This window comes from Pecten maximus, chromosome 18 (genome assembly GCF_902652985.1).
Source record: "Pecten maximus chromosome 18, xPecMax1.1, whole genome shotgun sequence".
NCBI lineage: Eukaryota > Metazoa > Mollusca > Bivalvia > Pectinida > Pectinidae > Pecten > Pecten maximus.
The window spans coordinates 26,915,316-26,925,657 of NC_047032.1; the positions used below are offsets into that span (position 1 = coordinate 26,915,316).

The 10,342-nt window shown below is 35.8% G+C and overlaps 1 long non-coding RNA gene across 1 annotated transcript; it reads right to left on the reverse strand.

Moving 5' to 3' along the window:
- Positions 1 to 3,111: 3,111 nt before the first annotated feature.
- LOC117317167 lies at positions 3,112 to 6,330 on the reverse strand. Its single transcript, XR_004530123.1, has 2 exons — positions 4,174 to 6,330; positions 3,112 to 3,750 (listed from the first exon to the last, which is right to left on the reverse strand). It is a non-coding gene; the product is annotated as an uncharacterized LOC117317167 (long non-coding RNA).
- Positions 6,331 to 10,342: the final 4,012 nt, after the last annotated feature.

A 10,342-nucleotide genomic window follows, 5' to 3' on the forward strand; every position in this document is an offset into this window, starting at 1 on the left:
TATCGAAAGCGGAATGTTTCTGTGTCATACCCATTGACAGGTTTTCAGTAAAACAGGGATGGTATTATTTTGGTTTGACTCACGTTGGTTTGACAATTAAAAAAAAAGTCCAATATTGACAATCACCTGTGTATGTTGTCCATTAAATCGTACCCTACACTTACATAAACAACTTGGTTTGAAATGTAAAATCTTGTTTCATAATTCGCGGTTTTTACATCGATTTAGTTACAAATGAGAAACACACATTCTATAAGGAGTGAAATCTGAGACGTAATAAAATATCGTTACCGCATGAATTTTATACACCGACATATCAGTGGGTTGATCAATGATCAAATGAAGTACGCATACTTATCTACGCCATGATAATTATGTTCATACATATGATCCCTAAATATGAAATCTTTTAGTAAGCAAACTAATTAATGTGTTATACAATTTTAGAATTAGGATTATAACGGAGAAACTCTATTTTGTGTGTTGATATGCGCATGAAAAGTATATTTCTCTGTTTACATACATTTTCAAGTGTAATCGTTAGGAAAAAAACAGGATGGTTGAATTGCTGATTACACGGAGGTCTAATATCAGATTGTTTGCTAAATTTTGCCACTTATGTGACACATAATCGTGAATAAGGGCATAGAGAATTACGGATAGCGAAAATAATTATATACTGTCCTCATTCATAATGCAATAACAAAACAGGGTTTCCAGACAAACCTAGTATGGTTATTACTCTGTTAATGTTACCACAAGTCTACACTAGCCAAAATAGGCAGTAATGATCCTTGACAGATGATGATGTGACAATATACCCGCAAATGGTTAAACCTGGTGAAATCTAACACAAATAGTATTCCCAATAGCTGTTGCACACAAATGAATATAACATGCTAGTAAGCATTCGCTTGTCCTTTTTAAATAACATGTACCAGAAAAATGCATATTTGTCAGTTTGGCACAATTGGATGAATTGAAAGATTATTATTTTTGTTTGTGTATTTATCATTTTCATGTATTAATATATTAGATAAAATATTATGTTTTAAGAATCTAAATATCACACAATATTGTTGAGATCGAGTAATACTATTTTGTGCATTTAAAAGAAAACACAAGTCGATATTGTCAAGTTCATCAAGGTTTTTAAACAATTTTGATAGCTCAATATTTTGTCGGGGAAGTACTTCTGCTGTAAGATTTAGGTTAGTTTGGGCTATAGTTCTACTGGCCTTGCAATACAGTTAATCATATACATTAAGTATTGCAAAAGGAGGTAGATATTCCATTTCAATTTCAAATTTTTCTTATTTGCTTGAAACAATCAAAAAGACTTTTTTCTTTTAGCGAATTGACTAGACTTTGCGTGTGTTTAGCGAGAGAAAATATATCGGTATGTCAAACACATATCAGTGTAATAAACGACAGAAAAAAATGTACCTTTCTAGGAATATCCAACGGCGTTTAAAAAGTCTTGATTGCACGATGGAATAAATATCTCATGAATAACAATGTTAACAATAAGTTAATGATTTAGTTATTGAGGAAATAATGTCAATACAGTAAATAACAGAGTGCTTTGAAAAAATAGCAAATATTTTACCTTCGTTAATTCTTCAGTCTGATCGTGAAGGCTTCTGTGGCAAGTGTATAGAGCTCTATATGGACAGCTTGGATAGACGGAACCAACTGAGTAATACAGGTAATAAGAGACAACATACTACTTATCTATAGCTTAGGTTCAGGGAAAGGGGGGAAATTGAACCTTGCTATTATTAAATATCGTACACGTGTAGAACAAAGTTCAGAACGTCATAGGGATCTCACAGATGATTTGTTATCAGTTATGATGTAGAATTCTGGCGAATTATAATTTGTATGGTTCTAAGAATAGACCAACGTTTGGATAACTTTCTCTTCAATTATTTCTATATCATATTATGCCATGAATGAATGAATTAATTAATTAATGGATGGATGAATGAATGAATGAATGAATGAATGAATTGCATTAAATCAGTCTTGTAAGATGACTTGACCTATCAGGTACTCAATACTTTTGTCTATATTTTTATCAACAGAATCTTGTACTTTTATTATTACGTATGCACGTTTTAATGATAAATGTTTTGTCAGCTTGATAAGTTCCGATATATCATGATGATTAACGTTTTATCAACAAAATGAATTCTGATACGTTATGATCATTAACGTTTTTTCAGTTCGATAAATTCCGATTCGTGTTTTTATTATCTAAACAAGAACCTAGGCTTTATTATAAAATGTTGAAAAAAATAAATAAGGAAACATGGAAAGCGGACTTTTTTGGTTTGACAATTAAAATAAAAGTCCAATATTGACAATCATTTGTGTATATTGTCGATTAAATCGTACTCTACATTTACATAAATATTTTGATTTGAAATGTCAATTTTGTTTTAAAATCCACAGTTGTCATTTTCGAACCTTGGAATAATATTTATCTTTGAACATCGATTCAGCTAAAAATGTGAAACGCGTTTTACTTGTGTTACTTTTTAATGGTGTGACGTAATAAAAATATCGTTACCATTTGTATTTTATACACTGACATACCAATCGATTAATCAAAGAACAAATACAACAAGCATACACTTATCTACGTCATACAGTAGTAATTTTGTTCATACAAAAAATCCTTAAACAGAAAATATCAAATATCAAAAGCAGAAAAAATGTGTTATACAAATTAAGAATTGAGTAATATTACAAAGAAACTACACTTTGTTTATAGGCACATGAAAAGTATATCTCTGTTGTACACACACTTTGATATGTAATCGTTAGTAAAACAAAACAAAAACAGGCTGGCCCAATGGATGATTATAGGAAGTCTAATATCAGATGTTGTGCTAAATTTTGATACTTACGTGTCAAATAAACCTAGATATTTTATATTTATGAAACCAAGGACAGTAACGACAACAATATCTTAATACGATGAGTTTTATTTATTTTGATTGAAATGTCAAACATATAAAATAACAACGTGATCGGGTAGACCACCCTCCCAGACACGGTATTTAAACAACTTTCACGAATATAAATGATGTCGTCGTTTTTTTATTTTTATATCCGATTTATATTCGTGGAAGTTGTTTAAATATATGGTAGCGTACCCGATTGTTTTGCGGCGCACGTGCGACTTTGTGTATTTGACACGGCAACAGGTAAATTGTTTTGAAGTAACTGAATCTAGCTGTCGATAGTAGCTATGTTGAGCTAGAGTAGCTAAAATCAGCTATATAGCTGAAAATGGCAGATTTCCCCAACCTGACACTATATTACTATATTATAACCAAACTGTCTGGTAGCTCATCCCTCTGTTCACAACAAAGTCTATCCTCCACGAAACAAGTACAAATGTCTACTCCACCACAGAATGTTCAGGCCTTTGACTGTAGCTGAACAGTATCTCAGCTGCTGAATATCTCCGGTAAAACACCTGGTCCACTACCTCACCGGGTCTCCATACCTCACCATGAACGAGACACTACCGGCCTCCATACTAGGAAGTAGTGTCTAACTGCGGGTTGTACCAACAGTATAACCCTATCAGGATACACATATCCCAACACAACCTGAATGTCTATTCATGACGCACGACTTATGGTGTGTTCAAACATCCGTAGATGCCAACTGGAGTTTCATCTTCCTCGGCCCTTATAGGCTACCGTAGTTTTCGTTAACAGACTGGATAATAAGCTACAAGATATAAATAACGACAATAACTATACTATTCCACCCTATTATATATTACATATATACTATACACTAGCAATTGAAGATATATATATATATATAAATACCGTTAATTACACTATACCATGCTATATATATATATATTATACACCCGTCGCTCACTAAGAAACACACTATCACACGGTCACATCCTTATATTACTGTATGAACATACACTTACTCTATAATACACATGTATATGGTGATATAATGATATACATACATAGCGCTCGAACCCGTTCGTAATCACTACTCGCCGTACATATCTATTACACACTTGTTTACTATATATATATATATACTATAATTACACGTTAAACCATTCACAGAATCAGCTAACATACATGTAACATACACACAAATCTTAGGTAATTAATGAACACCTACTGTGAGCTGTAGTTCACGCTTATTCATTAAACTCCCTGAATTTACACACTGTGGTATCTACCTCAGGTTACGCCATTGTTTACTTGTCCCTTCGGTCCGCACACAGCCCGCGTGGACGTGCCCAGGTAATTCCCGCGCTTTGTCTTGCCCTGCGGGTCCATCTCTAGTACTTACATAATGCCTATGTCGACATGTGACGGCTGCCATTTTGATAAAATTCGATTAAATATTTTAGAACATTTTATTTTAAATTTCGGGATGATGATGGCTATGGGCTACACAAACACTATCTTTAGACAGCGATAATTCATTTCCATGTCAAGTATCAACCCTTCTCTTTATTTTGTGTAATATATTCATAATAAATGTAGGTCATCATAGCCTGTATGGTTCAATTCACTTTCGAATTTCGATCCATTTTTATTGAAATGACAGGACACATCTATACAACATGTGTATTACAAATATTTACGAGTTAAAATCTGTATCAGTATAATAAAACGGTTAAAATATGGAGTTGAGGGACATAAAGCAAGTTTCTTGTTTTCCTCGACCATGCCTATTCGCCTCGGCTTCATCCGGGAAATATACCTGATCTTTGAAAACCAGAAACTTGCAACACCCCTGAAACCCATACTTTAATTAATTGTATACTTACTCTTACACACGCAAAAAGGCCACAAAATTATATTAAAATGAAATAACCGTTTGAAACAAAAATTAAAGCGACACACATATTTGCCAGATTGGCCAAGGGAGTAAATCTTTCACCGCCAGCTTAGTAGACGAAAGGCCCCAAATCATCACTAAACCTCTTTGTGACAGTAAGGTCAAGGTCACTTATCAATTCACTGTTTGGTACTGTAGGTCAAGATTAGTAAATAGTATGGCATGACAAAATAAAAACCAGGATCTAGCTGTTTCGCACGTGCATACATTCAGATATGGTCCGTAACAAAAAATGATTAATATTTCAGTAATATACTATGATTTTATGAATAGTTTATGCACCATCAGTATCCCGTATATTTGTATAAAACGGCATAAGATAGAAACCACACACAGGTAGGTCAGGCTCACAAAACCTGGCTGCTAGTTACTAAGTACACAAAATCAGTTGCTAAGGTACAACACACTTTAGATAAATTTGATCTCTATATTGTCAAAACAGTGCTCTAATTTTGTCGAGTCCTGCATTTAAAGTAGCTTTCACATTTGGTGTTCTGAAGCAATAGATAAAGGGATTGATTGCTGAATTTGCACATGACAAAGTTGTGATACAAAACCTTGTTGTTCGACTGGTTGTTTCTACTAAACGCAAACCTTGCATTACAAATCCCATGTTCAGTGGTGTCACACAGATAATAAGGTTGATGATGATTATAACGATGGTCAAAGTACTTTTCCCTTCCGCTGTCATTTTACGATATTGGTTTTCCTGTGTAAGATAGCCTTGTCTGTTTGAAGATCCCTCTATGGGTTCTTCGGTCCTGTTTGCCGGTACAATTTTCTGACGTTTCCGTCTGTGTCGATGCAAAACTGCAATCATCGCTACACAACATGTGATAATCAAACACTGAATCAAAACAGCAGCTCCTCCAACGAAAGAACTAAACTGATGGAAATTATTGCAAAAAAGAATATCGAGTTTACACACGATTTTTTCTGTTTGTGGATGTCCATGGATAAAGAATATTGAGCAATTCCATACAAAAGTCAGCAAGAACATTACACTGAACATTTTGAAATATCTTCTTTCGTACTTGGATGTATATCTCCAAGATGGCTTCAATAGCAAGAAAAATCGGTCAATACAAATGACACATACTTGGCCTATTGAGTTGTAGTAGGTAAGCGTGAAAAAGAACATCCGAAGAAAACATGATATATAACTTATTTTACTGTTAGGGTTGATAAATGTTATCAGAATTGGAAACAAAGATACTCCAGCGAGAATGTCAGTTATCCCTAAAACTAGAAGATATGTATTCCGTGCATTAGGGTACTGAACCTTAGTCAAAATAACGGCAATCACAGCAGGGATATTCACCGATATAGTGATCACGCCTACTACTATTACACCAATGTTTATCCACGTCGGGGCGGTGTCTGTGTCATATTCGATGTGGTCGCTGGAATTCGATGATATATCACACTGTGTCGCCATCTGTTAAGTATATAAAACAGCGTTATCAAACATAATCTGAAACAACTGTCGATTGATATTGGATACTTATTATTTTCCCTATAAATGTGTACTACTTTTTATCGAGAATTCAGGCAGCAAGCTTACATCGTGCTAACGTTGGGCTAACGCTGGGTAAATGGCATCAGGCACGTTGGGCCAACATCGATTAATCACGTTGGGGCAGCGTAATGTTGCCCATCGGCGCAACGTTGGTCGACATTGTTGGTCCAACGTTGAATAACGAAGATTGGGGGTAGCTGATACATTGTACCTCCGGCAAAGAGGTTATTTGTAGAATAATGAAATTAACTGTAATAACGCACAATCGGGGTCAATTGAGCTTTCAAAAATGGGGAGGTAAATTCTACCTCTTATAGATTACGCACATTATAAGGATTATTGCTGGTTATTTAATTGAAATCCCATTGAATTTATACGAGAATTGGAAGCCACTACAGAAGTCTCCCAAACACCTCTAATATTTCCGGAGATCGAAATGTTGTCTCTATGGCAACGAAACACATGCGGTTGAATTCACAGTCCCCTAATACCGCTACAAACCAATTTTCAGTGAAATCTTACAATATGTATTTTTTTTACCAATCAGAAGCCAGTAAAATAGAATAGTGTTCAGTGGTGAACATGTTCACGACATTTCACCAAAAATTGGATAATGTTTAAATTTCGACCAATGAGAGGCGGGAAAATGGCGGCCATATTTTTTTCAAAAATAGATACCGCCATTGTGTTTGCAGTGCCATACTTTATAAACATAATACATTTTATCGCGATCGGACAATATCTAAATTACGACCAATCAGAAGTCATCTCTATTGCCGCTATTTTGTTTTATAAATTTCAAATTCTTATACAATATTTAAGTTCATCTTGTAACCATCCCTCCCACAAAGTTTTATTGAACTCTATGGAATAGTAAAAGTGTTATAGCGAATGAGCTTTTTAGCCAATCAGAGGTCGAGGCGGCCATTTTGGCTGACCGATTGGAAACCCGATGTAGATTACGCGTATCTACAATGTATAAGGATAATTGCGGGCAAGTTTTGTTGAATTCCTTCAATAGCTTAGGAGGAGTAGCCGGCATACATCGTTGTTTCTAGAGACGGACAGACAGACGGACGGACAGAAGGACAACCTTATTCCAGCATACTCCCCACCTTAGCTTCGTTGCGAGAACATTGCACCGACGTTCCTTTCATGTTAAAAAATTAGATGATGTATGAAATATGTACAATGAATAAAAGTAGCTAGCTGTTTGGGTCTAATCCATGTACAATATGGCGTGTTCCCATTATCACCCGAAATATATACATATGTAAAGAACAACAGAGTTAAACAACTATTACTGCACACTGCTGTATACATAATGCTCAGGAATGACAACTTTAACCAATGTCAATGACTGGTGCGCCCTGGATAAACAACTAATAACAACAGGAAGCTAAAATATAAATATACATGTAGCTACAAGTATGCTAATATAACGTCTACCACCCTGTGTAAAGTTGTCTCCCTTGCATTGTTAACATCCCGCTGACGGGACGGTAAATTAGGGAGGCTGTCCTCACCTGTATAACTACAGTAGAGCAGTATAGAGAGAACTGACCCCGGGTCGACAAAGCTTTATATAGTGGCGAGAATAGTCTCTAACCTAGTGATACCATAAACAAATCCTACAGGTCAAATTAACGTCCCCGGGTAACCAGACGACCAATAAACAAGAAATATCTTTAAAAAAGATAAACGGCATAGTGGTGAGTATAATGTAAATCTACTGGTGAAATGTATCAAAGAACTATTGCGTTTCAGCACGGATAACAAAATTATATCAGTTTGAATCAATTTTGGTGATAATAAGACTGCATTTGAATCAGGAATATAATTTTATCAATGTGTCATTTGAAAAGATACATCCACTTATTCAGCGTGCATTCAATCTTAACTTTGTTCCGTTTTTGACTGCATATCTCCATTTTGCATTTACCGCTACATTAACCAATCACATACTTCATCTTGACCAGTAACGCCACCTGTCGCGTTATATCCGGGGCCAAAAGAATATTATACGGCTATGCCGAAAAACGCCGAAACAAATAAGACCACTTCCGCCAGCATGGCGGCGAAGTAGGCATAACAGGCGACAAGTGCACTGAAACAAATTATCGGGTTTAAATAACACCCGGTACGACACAAATGGAACCCAAAGGTAACAAACTATTTCACCTACATAGCTAATACAACGACACGACCGGACAAAGGGGTAAAACTCCTAACATAATACTTATTGAAGACCGATTCCGCCACACCGTTAAAACAAGGGTACCATTAGCCGTTTCCTGATCCAAATCAGCAGTGTGTGTGTGCCTACCCCTTGCCTCAATCGCTGCTCTTACTCTCCATAACATTGACCCAATCGGGGTGTTTTTTGCCCTTTAGGGGATTTATTCCAATCCTAAATGAAAGCCTGTGTGAGATGAGCTACGTTATGAGACGTTAACGCGCTTCCTGACCGTCCTGTATAGCCCGTCCATCAAATGATCGTTGGGGACACACCTGGACTGTATAGTGGCCAATCAAGAATTTTGTTTTGAGACAGACAGTTACGACAAACCAAAGGAGCATTGAGCCTTGTATTGTCCTGCTGCAACGATAGATACGTTGATGGATAAGAGGAAATACGTTGTTGTCTCAAGACCTGATCCGATATCTTAGGCTCCATGTTCCTTTGGTTTGTCTTAACTGAGCACAGTTCCGTGTTCCCCATATCCCACTCGATTAACTTATAGACAGAGGGATTAACCCGATAAGTAATAATATCTTACCTGTACTAATGCCGTGGTCTTGTCGTGAATGATTAATTAATTCTGCAACGGGTGTATATAGATATAGACAGCTTGGAGTGACAAAGGAAGCTAAGCTGTACTGGTGATAGACGACATCCTGATATATTACACTACATTCGCGTCATACATTTCACACGCCAATCACATTTCTATAGGAGGTGATGTTGTGGTATGTAATTATTTGATTAGGTTCGCTAGCTTGGTGAGTCTCATCAGCCACACATGCCATTTGGTACAGTGTACATGACAACTCATTATAGAACACAGGTTGCTGTTTGTCCTGAACCAAGTCCCTAATGAACTGTGTTACTTAGGTTTTTAGTTATCATTTTCTTGGGTAAGATATTAAATCGGTACTTCCTACATACCTGTACGTGAATAAATAGTAAGGTCTCTTACTGAAAAAAACCCCGAAAAAACCCATGCGACTAGAAATACAATGACGTAGGATTACAGGTGTATAAAATCAACGTTAATTTGTATTATTGTATTTTTTAATGTATGTATCATGGTGGAAATTTGTTGTTCCGAACATATTTTTAACATGTCCTGTTACTTTCAGAAAAATAGGAATCAGTCTCACAAAATATGATAATGATAAGTATCAGTATTCCCTTGTCCCGTTTAGGTTACAGGTTGTATGTCCCTCAGCCTGTCCAGATTCTTCATTTACATACGGGGTTGATAGGTCATGCGATTACATAATGGTCAGTCGTCAGGTGCACTTTGGGGGTCATCTCCGCCTGCATTTTGTCCGGAAAACGCTTCGGCTCGCTGAAAAGTTTCGTCTAATTTACGATTATTTGAAGAGTTTCGTCGATTAACGATGATTTATAATCATAAATTATTTATTATTTTGAACGTGAGAGTACCATGCACCGTATATGACAGTACACAGGAAAAGCAAACGAAGTCAAGAATGCATATTCTGCAATCACATTCACGTAGTCGGCCTAGACATTTTATACTTGAAAATAAATTTTAAAAAAAAAGATAAAAAGGAAATGGATTCGCATACTTTTGTCACAAAGGTAGAACAAAATGCTTATTTATTGATTAACTTTTGTCAGTTTACTGAAATCTGGACGAACAAAAAGAAAAGTGAATCACGAATAAGACT